The 10,250-nt window shown below is 39.3% G+C and overlaps 1 long non-coding RNA gene across 1 annotated transcript; it reads right to left on the bottom strand.

The window, feature by feature from the left end:
• Window positions 1–6,890: 6,890 nt before the first annotated feature.
• Window positions 6,891–7,905, bottom strand: LOC131017303 (uncharacterized). The gene is made up of 2 exons (XR_009099541.1): window positions 7,804–7,905; window positions 6,891–7,206 (listed from the first exon to the last, which is right to left on the bottom strand). It is a non-coding gene; the product is annotated as an uncharacterized LOC131017303 (long non-coding RNA).
• Between the last annotated feature and the right edge of the window lie 2,345 nt (window positions 7,906–10,250).

Raw genomic sequence — 10,250 nt, 5'->3', positions numbered from 1 at the left:
AATGTTTGGTTTGCAATTGTATGTCTTTTAATGTTTTGTTTGCAATTGTATGTCATTGTTTTGAAGAATTGTTACTATTTAACATAGTGGTCATTTTAATGTGACTTTTGAAGTATGCGAATTAGATCATCATTTTTTTAATTTTTGCAATTCTGTCTCCTCATTTTTTTTTCGGTTGCCAGAGTGTTGAATTGGTGCTTATATGAATTAGTACATCGTCGTTTTTTTAGGCTTAAACGACGCCGTTTCATACAGTTTCAACTAAATTTTTTCCAAATTATAAAGGGATTCCTGTATTTGCACCATAGTTTTTAATATTCAGCAATTTTATAGAAAATAATGCCGTAATATGAATATTACGTGACGAATTAATCGATGTAAACTCCAATTCAATAATTTGACGACAAAAAGACAAAAAAAAATAAAAAAAAATTGAGGGGATGAAATTGTAAAAATGAAAAAGGTGGTGATTAATTTAGTTTGTCACACTTCAAAAATTACGTTAAAATTGTAAATTCGAAATAGTTCGTGATTTTATTCGTCAAAATGCGTTTAAAATAAGAATAGAACTTGCTCTCTATTTTGAACACTGGATATACAATATAATCAACAATAACAAGTATACTGTCACGTTAAACATGCACCAACACATGAAACTGCTCATTAATCGACTCTTACAGAAGATCCTCCAAATAATCCTGGCCTTCTCGTTCAAGCTTCCGCTGCATCATTAATGAGTTTTGAAGCGTGGATGCCTTTTTCATTTTGTACTGTACACAGAAAATATGGCCTTAAATGAATACAACGCCTTTTAACTCTATTGAAGCTACATGGACTTGGAAGGCTGCTCATGATGTATTCACTATTGACGCATCCAAACGTTGCTTCTTTCCGTATATCATCAAACGCTACGTCAAAATTCAATTGATGAAAGCCCATCTTTTCCACAACAAAGGGTCATTTTATAGATGAATTTGTTTGAATACTATTCCTTTGTCTCCTCTAGCTGATCCAACAAATACTACATTCTCAAGGATGCGATTTAAAATCTTTTGGGGTGCTATACTAGGCTGCTCTGCATTCTTGGAACTACAAGTTGATTTGATTTATAGAGAAACTCACCAAGAATATACAACAACACAAGAGAACCGTAGCTCCAAGTCTCTCCACCAGACTTATGCTTCTTTCCATCTCCTTTCCGTGCATCTTCCACTGCATTCTTGACCTCTTGATTCTCCAGTTAATCAACTCCATCAACTCTTCAAGAACTATCTCTTTCACCGAGAAACACTCGTGATCAATTGTCTTTAATCTGTGTAACAGGACACTCTCAATGATCCAAGAAAAAACCAGCCTTAGCTCTGCCCATTGCTCATCCGATGACAGAACAAGCTTCTCCAAAACTTCAGAGATGAGTAACAAGGGACTACAACGACAAACGGCCGTGGAATCACTTCACCGCGCCGACGGGCTGAGAACACCCTTCACCGCACCGTCAGGACACTCGGACCAAAACAACAACTGCTTGGCCATCCAACGCCATCTCCGCTGCTCTTTTACTTCCACAAAAGAATTGATCGAGTTTCGAAAAAAAGACCCGAGATCTCAATCCCTCTCTTGCTCGTAACCAGCACGTACTACTCTCATTCGTACTCTCTCCCTTTTCCAGATTCCTTACCGAATCCACATCTTGATTCCCATAAGGTTCTTGCGGTTAAAAGCTCTTACTTGAATATTGTTGCTGCTAACCATCCGATCAGTCGCACTAGCCAAAAGCTATTCGGTCGATCCTCACCTACGGCGCAAGTCAGACTCTAATTGATAGCCACGTCAGACTTGTACCTTTCTGGCAGCCAACTCCGTCTAGAAATCCATAACCGGCGAACCCCTTAAAGCACTCGTACCTATACGCCGACGTCTAGCCTCCGTGGAGTGGCGGTGAAACAGGAAGGCACCTAGCATTCCTAGAGCACCGGCAATCACCTCAGAGCCACCACCCCACTCTGACGACCTCAACATCGAGCAAAACCGAGAAGAGCGATCTGCATTCGCTCCTCGTGAGATTCCCGTAATCGATCTGTCAGATCGACCTTCTTCCGCCTTCCCTGCGATTCTCACCATTCACCGTGGCAATTTCCTTTTCTCTACGTTAGAGAAATCTTTTCGATCAGAAATTGCTGCCTCTCCGATCATATTTCCCCAATCGGTCTCTTTGATTGATCTTCTTCGCCGCGATTCAATCAGCCGCAATCTTTGTCGTGGACATCCTTGAATCTACTGTGCCGATCTTCGTCTTCCCACAGACAGCGCCACTTGTTGAGCAAGTGATCAGCGCTCACAATAGATCGAAGAGACTGGCACAAAAGAAAATAATTTTTACGTGGTTCGGTGTAATAGATCTAGGCTATTACTTGTAATTTTCTGAAATTATAATGTGACTTGAAGGAATTTTGGATAAAGATCGAGAAAGCAGAGAAGGAGATAGAATTAGGGAGAAGGTGGAAGAGAGAGAAAAGATAATTTCATTGCTTAGGTTTTCCATTTCATGCACGTACACCTTATATGCTAAGGTTTAAAGTGTTGGTTATCCTTGACATCATCTAATGATACGCAGCGGAATATACATTCAAGGATTAGATCTAGATTTACAAATGCATCATGTGTAGAGATAGGCACACAACGAAAGGAATAACTTACTCGTTGTGTGGTAAACGTGCGTCTCGATTCTTGCCGTGAATCCACTACTAAGGTATCCACGTGTATGTCGATTCGATGCAGGAACTATTCCAAGTGCACGATTCAATCTTCGACAGCTAGGAAATCTCCGATTGAAACTATAGTGCTCTCTTAGTGTTTGCAAGCAAAAGCTCTCATTTTACCTTGTAAGACCAACACCTCTACTTATAAGCCAAATGAATTGGCTTACCTTGTAAGCCAAAGACTTGGCTTCTTGATCACTATTTATTAGCAACAAAAATACCGCAACTAACACGGTGTAATCGTAGCACAGAAATAGCAAGCAGGGTATCGTATCCACAGAGACTGTAAAACGAAATTACTTTATCTATCTCCTAAACAGACTCTCACAGTATGCAGGTAAACGAAAGCAGGAAGGTTTAATTAACTTAAACTAAAACGCAAATAATGATAAATAAAAGCACGTAGGAAAAATTCAAATATAAAAAGACAACTGATCCTAGGGTAGTAAATTCATTAACTAAATCTACGCAATTAATCTATTAATCCTATGTACCAGTTTAATCCAGTTATGATGAGAGATCACTTAATTAATCAATCACTCTCGCTAGAGCAGCAACGATCGTAGATTAGTAAATTATCTATCTCCGTTAGGTCTCAAGAAAATCTACTAACTCCCAATAGCTCATAAGAATAGCTCCCTATGATCCACCTATCTCCGCTAGGTCTCAAGGTTAAAATCATATAATACATTCCTGAATCCGCTAAACAGTTATCTCCGCTAGGTCTCAAACGAATAGCTAAACATGCAAACTATTGATCAGATAATTCACAAGAAATTAAGCACCAGGAATTATGAATCATAAACTGGAAGGCACAAAGGTATTAACAAATAAATCACATAAATTCAATCAACTATTTACAAACCCTAGAATCAGCTAAAGGGAACTAGCCAGACATGCTGAAATAAAACATAAACATAATTAAAAAGAAAGCAATTGGAAAAACTGAATTATATAAAAACTGAATAAGAACGAATGTAGCGGCTTGAATCTTCAATCTTGTGGAAATCCAATCCAAGCAGTAAAAACTGGAAAGCAATAAATTCTAAAGCTATGAAATTGAAAAATAAAAGTTTGGAACTGAAAAAGGAACCCAAAATAGGTCAAAAGAAGACCTATTTATAGTACCAGGGTAAAATACAGAGTTTGAGCTCGAAAAGGACTTGAAAAACACCTAAAAAACGCAAAAATACGGAGGTGGCGCCGAAAACTCGGCGGGCTTCCCGGCAGTCGCCGGCTCCTTCCCAAAAATCCTTCTTCGGGCGGCGGTCGCCGCCCGGTCGCCGCGGGGTCGCCGCCGTTTCGCTGCTGCGCGCGACTTTCTTGTTTTGGTCATAACTTTCTCGTCCGAACTCCGATTTATGATCCGTTTGCGCTCACGAACTCGTATCGAGATGATCTACAACTTCTATTTCAGGGAAGTTTTCCAAATTCGAACTCAATAAACCTGAAAGTTCCTTCAAAGTTCGAGTAAGAAACATGTTTCAAAAGATAAAGCAAATTAAGCATAAAACAATCATCCAACACTTAGTTTCCTATAAAATTGACATCATATGAACACTAAAACCATGGAAACATGAGTGTTATCAACTCCCCCAAACTTAAGCCATTGTTCGTCCTCGAATAATGGGAAGAATAAAATCAATAACACGAATGGGTAAGAAATCTAGTTCATCGATGCCTCCGAATAATAAAGAATAATAGAATTCTCAAATCCTCAATAATTAAGCACAAAATTCACCAATAAACACAACCTATGGCAAAATCAACCTTGACATTCCAAACAATTGAATCTCACAAGGTATGTGTATCACTCAACTCTCAATTTGATGGAATAGGACGTGTATACTATCATCGAAATTCAATACAATGCAGATCTCTTACCATAGGCTTGCCAATCGTCTACAATCTCCATCGCTAATAGTGTGCCAGGACTAAGATCAAAAAGGTCTTTTTATTCGGGTTATAATGTAGGGACATTGGTTAAGGTAGGGAAATATAGGCTAAGTGACTCAAATAGATCAAGAACACCAACCTTATAGCTTCACTAATCAAGCATGGAATAAATTCCATCTTCCACTCAACTATATCACCATAATCAACACAACTCAAGGGATTTAATCATCACAAAACAGAACTAAATACTCTTTTATGCTCTCCATTTATTTCCAACACACAAAGTCGATTATCTAACAACACTCTCAATATACACTCGACTTCACATTTTTTTTCTTTTTCTTTTTCTTTTCTTTTTTTTTTCTTTATTTTTTTTCTTTCCACAACTTTTCTAGAGCTTATAAGAGTAAATAGTATCATAATATCATCCTTTCTTTTTCATGAACCACTATGATGTTCACCACACAAAGATTCCCATATACTACATCACCCCCTATCATCCGGCTAAAGAATAAAAGCTAAATAGGCTCAAAGTGGATAACAAAGGAATTTTTTTTTCAAGGATAGTGTTTGGGAAAAATTGTGGCTAACAAAAGATGGCCTAAAATCATCTCATAATCCTGGGCACAACAGCAACCTCGACACAGAAACCATGGCAAGTTCTAGAAGATCACCACATGCAATGACAAAACTCACAACAAAGAATAAACTGTGCATGATAAACAGTTATAGCTCAAATCCTCACAGGTTTATTCAACGTCCAAAAGTCAAGGTCAAAATCACTCTAGAATTATGCAAATTAGTTCCAATTATACTTAAATGATCAAAGCAAATCAAATTCCAATTTTTTTTCATAGAAATCATCATTGGCATCTCACCAGAAATCTAATGGAACAATAATCATCTCAAAAACAATCACACACCACCAACCAAGCAGGATAAAACAAGAAAGCTAACAAAAAGATAAAAGTGATACACATATCTACTCTCACCCCCTCCCCCAAACTTATTACAGAACATAAGTTCGAAAATAAGTTTGGAGGGATGATGATATGTGTGTCACTACTCACAGAAAAACATGCTCCATGGTGGTGGTATGAACAAAGCGCAAGTTCCCTCATCTTCCAAGCTCAACACTGCATTAAAAACTCCAAACAAAACAACAAAACAAAAAGAAACAAAACGAAACTAAAAGAAAGAGAAACAAAACAAAAACGGTTGGGTTACCTCCCAACAAGTGCTTAATTTAACGTCTAGAGCTCGACGATACCTCAAAAACTCATGGAGGTCGGAAACAACACTCTAACCATTGGAAAGCTTTTCTACTCTTGGGTGTCCTCTCCACCAAAACACTTCTCTTGGCTCGGACATCCTCCACAAGCATTGCCCCCTTCTCATTCTTGTTCTGAAAAATCCGGAATTTCACTTTCTTCTTCTTGGGGGTATGGGTTTTCAAAGACCCCCCATCATGCTCCAAAAACAAACACATCTCAAAAGTCAGAACTTCTTTTGGTTTTGGAGTTTTTTTCTTGGCTTCATACTTGGGCAGCTCATTCTTCTCAACCTCTTCATTCTCCGAATTTGCTAGAAAACTGTCAGCCAAATTTATCACTTCATTCTGGGGAACTTCCTTTGGTGGAGGTTTCTTGAAAATCACAGTTTCCCCATAGGCTCCCAATGTCATCGTCCCCCTTTGCATATCTAGCTTTGCTCCACATGTGGCAAGGAAAGGTCTCCCTAATAGCAAAGGCATCTTTGGATCCTCCGGAATATCCAACACTACAAAGTCGACTGGGAAGAAAAAATCACTCACCTTCACAAGCACATCTTCCGCAACTCCTAGAGGTTTAGAGCAAGACTTATCAATAAGCTGAATTGTCTTGTTGGTTGGCTTCAAATCCCCCAGCTTCAACTTCCTATAAACTTTGAGAGGCATGACATTTATGCTTGCTCCGGTGTCACACATCACTTTCTCAAACAATGACTTTCCAATCTTCACAGGAATATTGAAGCTGCCCGGATCTTCTCTCTTTGGAGCCAACTGATACTCCTTCACTGCGAGCACCTCCTCAAATTCATTGAATGCTCTCTTCTTTTCCATCACAGCCTTCACAATTTGCACCTCATTTGGCTTGTTTCTCAAGATCTCCACGGAAGGAATATTCACAGCCAACTTCTTAAATGTCTCCAAAAACTTTTCATCCATCTTCTGTCACACCCCAATTCTTGAATGAATAAATATAATCGAGGTGCAACTAATTCATAGAAATAAACAAGGAACAACCTTGTAAAAACCCGAAATAGGATAGAAAGTCGGGCTATGCCCCTTTGGATCACAAGTTTTGTTTCATGCTTCTGACAACCGACATTCATTGGCATAAATTTAGTAGTGAAGAGTCTAAGCTCGGTCAGGTATATCATTTGAAATTTAACATGAAGATCTTAAGTTGGGAAAACAAAAGACTGATATGAGTAATTGCTACAGCGGAAGTCTAACATATGAATTTTAACTCTAGCCTCAGCTCCGTCCCGTCAGCACCAGCCAGCCAACCTGAAAACAATTGAAAGTATTTTTAGGCTAAGTACTAATGTACTTAGTGGGCATGCATTTTCATAAACATTTCATATTTTCGTAAGAGCAGTTTATCCAATTATACTTGACATGACTTAGAAGGTTTTAAAATGAAATAACTTCTAAGCATGTTAAAACATTTTTCATTTGTGCGCACATGTCACACTCCCTTTCCGTTACTCGCTGTGATCCCGGACCTTTTAGCCACCGACGGATCCATTTCTCCCGCTTTACTTGAACTGAGGGCGTAACCCAGTCAAGTTCCCATTTGGGACCCAATGCTCCGGAACACATCCCGTCGAGCACCCTTATAACGCCTCTTACATGAATTAGTGCCCGAATGGAGATCAACCCACCGAGTCAGCTAATAGGTGTACACAATTCTCAAACAACGTGTTAGGTCATAAGAGAACCTCGATCGATTAACTTATGCGAGCCTTAAACTGAGCAGAGTGCACAAAATATTTTATTGGATAAACAGTTTTCATTACATTAAATAAACAATTTGCATTTCATTGAAAACATTTAGAGCTTAATAACTCAATCATACTTTGTACATTTGGAAAGTAAGCCCACCTGGTTAGGCAAAGCCTGAAGATCATAATCACATATAAACCTGTCTTGGGAAAGCAGCGCTAATCCCCCTGGTCACGAAACCTACAAGAAATTCTATTCTTAATAGGTCTCGTGAAGCTAATCTTAAGTCATGGTGTAGTGCTTAATATTCTATGATTCACTTAGTCGGGTTTTCAAAATTTAATGAATAAATAATTAAAAACATTTCTCTTGAGTTAAGAACACCAACAATATTCTTACTCATCTTTTTTTAATAATTGGAATTATTAAAACCAATTAAATCGTAAATACTTTTATTGTAAAATGCTAATGCAATTTCATGACATGCTTAAACATATAATAAATAATTACACTTAAAATATACAAATAATAATAATACAATATTATTATGCAAATCATCTTTAAATAAATAATCAAATTAATATGATAGTCTAATTAAATAAAATGGTAGAGTCCCTTTAAATAAAAATCTGCACAGCCCAAGTTAATTAAACAATAATAGGGCCCATCTGATAAATAAATTAAAAATTGGCCCACACAGAAGCCCAACAGCCCAACTAACTCGGCCCAAAACTCAAAACCTAGCCCAACACCTTCTTTTCTTCTTCCTCACCCCACGCTGATTCTCTTCTTCTTCTCAAATCTCTCTCTCACGGTTCCTCACCAAATCCGCCACACACACCACGCTGATCTCTCTCTCACGAGCTCCGCCGCCACGGAATTCGCCGGAGGAGCAGCGGCGATAGGCCGCGCCACCCTCGGCTCTCCCTTCACTCACCGAAACCCGGCGCCCCTGTAACGCCCCCCCTTCCCCCTTTTTCTCGCGTGGTCAGACACGCAACACACACAAGCACAGACGGCGGTGCACACAGGCCCCGGCCGCCATCTCCCTCCGGCGAACTGACAGCGGTAAGCCGCCGTGCCGTTTCAGAACCCAGACCCCAAACCACGACCGCTCTCTCTCAGCCCCCAAAGTCCAGATCGAAAATTCACCCCTCCCCTCTTCTCCTTCGGCCACCGCGACCAGCCACCAGGTGTCGCCACCCTCGACTCCCTCGACTTTCTCTCTTTTCTCTCTGGATCGACGGGCAGCAGCTAAGCCACCATCACCGGTACCCTCCACTCTCTCTCATCTCCTTCTACCCTTCGCAACGTCAAGGCGCTGTTGCCCCCCTGCAACTGCCCTAGGTTCCCAAAATCAGACGCCACCCTTTCCTGTCTATACCACTCAGTTTTCCGGCGACAGTATAGCTACCAGGCCACTGCCGCCGTTCTCTCATTCCTCTGCTCAACTCCGGTCGATAGCAGCAGCCAATCAGCTGCCACTATCGCCGCCGTCTGCTGGCCCGACAACCCACTCGGACTAAAACAGGACACGCGCAACATGAAACCAAGATTTCTCCAATTTGTTGTATTCAAAACAGGGAGCAAGATTTGATTTTTCTTTGCTTTTGATTATCTAGATTCATGGCTTTGTTTGAAAATATAGCATATTAGATGAATTCTCTTATTCATTCTATGCACACGAATATATATACACACATGAATGAATGAGTTGCTTTCATTTGATTGAGTGTGTTTGGTTAGTGCTCTGTGAAACAAGAAGAGATGTGCTTGAATGAAAAGTAAAATAAAGTTGAGATAAACCTTATAGTGTTCTATGTAGGAACGAATGGTTAGTGAATCTGATGTTGTTGAACTTCTGGAGATAGAGATGTGCATTGAATTTCTTCCTTGCGAGAAAGAGATTGTGAAAGATTTTGTGAAATAATGTAGGAATAAATTGATTTGAGCATAGGATATGGCTTTGCGGACAAGAGTGAGCATAGGATATGGCTTTGTGGGTGGAAAGAGTGAGTGTAAAGTGGGTGGAAAGAGTGGGTGTAGGTGGGTGTAGTGGGAGTAGTGGGAGGGAGTAGGTGAGTGTAGTCAAAAGTGGCTAGTGAAAAGACATTGAGTGTGAGTGAGTTGAATCATTGATTGGACAATTAAAATTTGTCAGGGTTGAATTATCGGGACTGTAAAAATCTTTCAAGGTTCGGTAAATAAATGGCTCATGTAAATAAAACTATATGAAATGCATATGAATTTAAATAACTCAATGAAATTAAATAACTCAAATTTTCAAAACTTTTGAAAATTATTTTTGTTGGAATTAAAATAAATCGTTTTTTATTTCTCCGGCATAAATCATCCTAATCTAAGCTTGAAATAAATTCTAAACTTAATCGAAATGAGCGGGGTATTACATCCCTCCCACCTTACAAAAATTTCGTCCTCGAAATTGCATACTTGGGAAATCTAGTTTGGAGTACTAGACATTCACTATCAGTGCACCTACATAGCTTGATGCTTATCACATTTTCTAATCGTGAGAATGCTACGTCTCATGTCTCGAGAACTGTTGACAAACGAACTCATTCTAATCATACTATGCTTATCGTGAT

Source organism: Salvia miltiorrhiza, chromosome 3 (genome assembly GCF_028751815.1).
Source record: "Salvia miltiorrhiza cultivar Shanhuang (shh) chromosome 3, IMPLAD_Smil_shh, whole genome shotgun sequence".
NCBI lineage: Eukaryota > Viridiplantae > Streptophyta > Magnoliopsida > Lamiales > Lamiaceae > Salvia > Salvia miltiorrhiza.
Note: the sequence above shows the minus strand (reverse complement) of the source record. Positions and strands in the feature narration are given on the sequence as shown.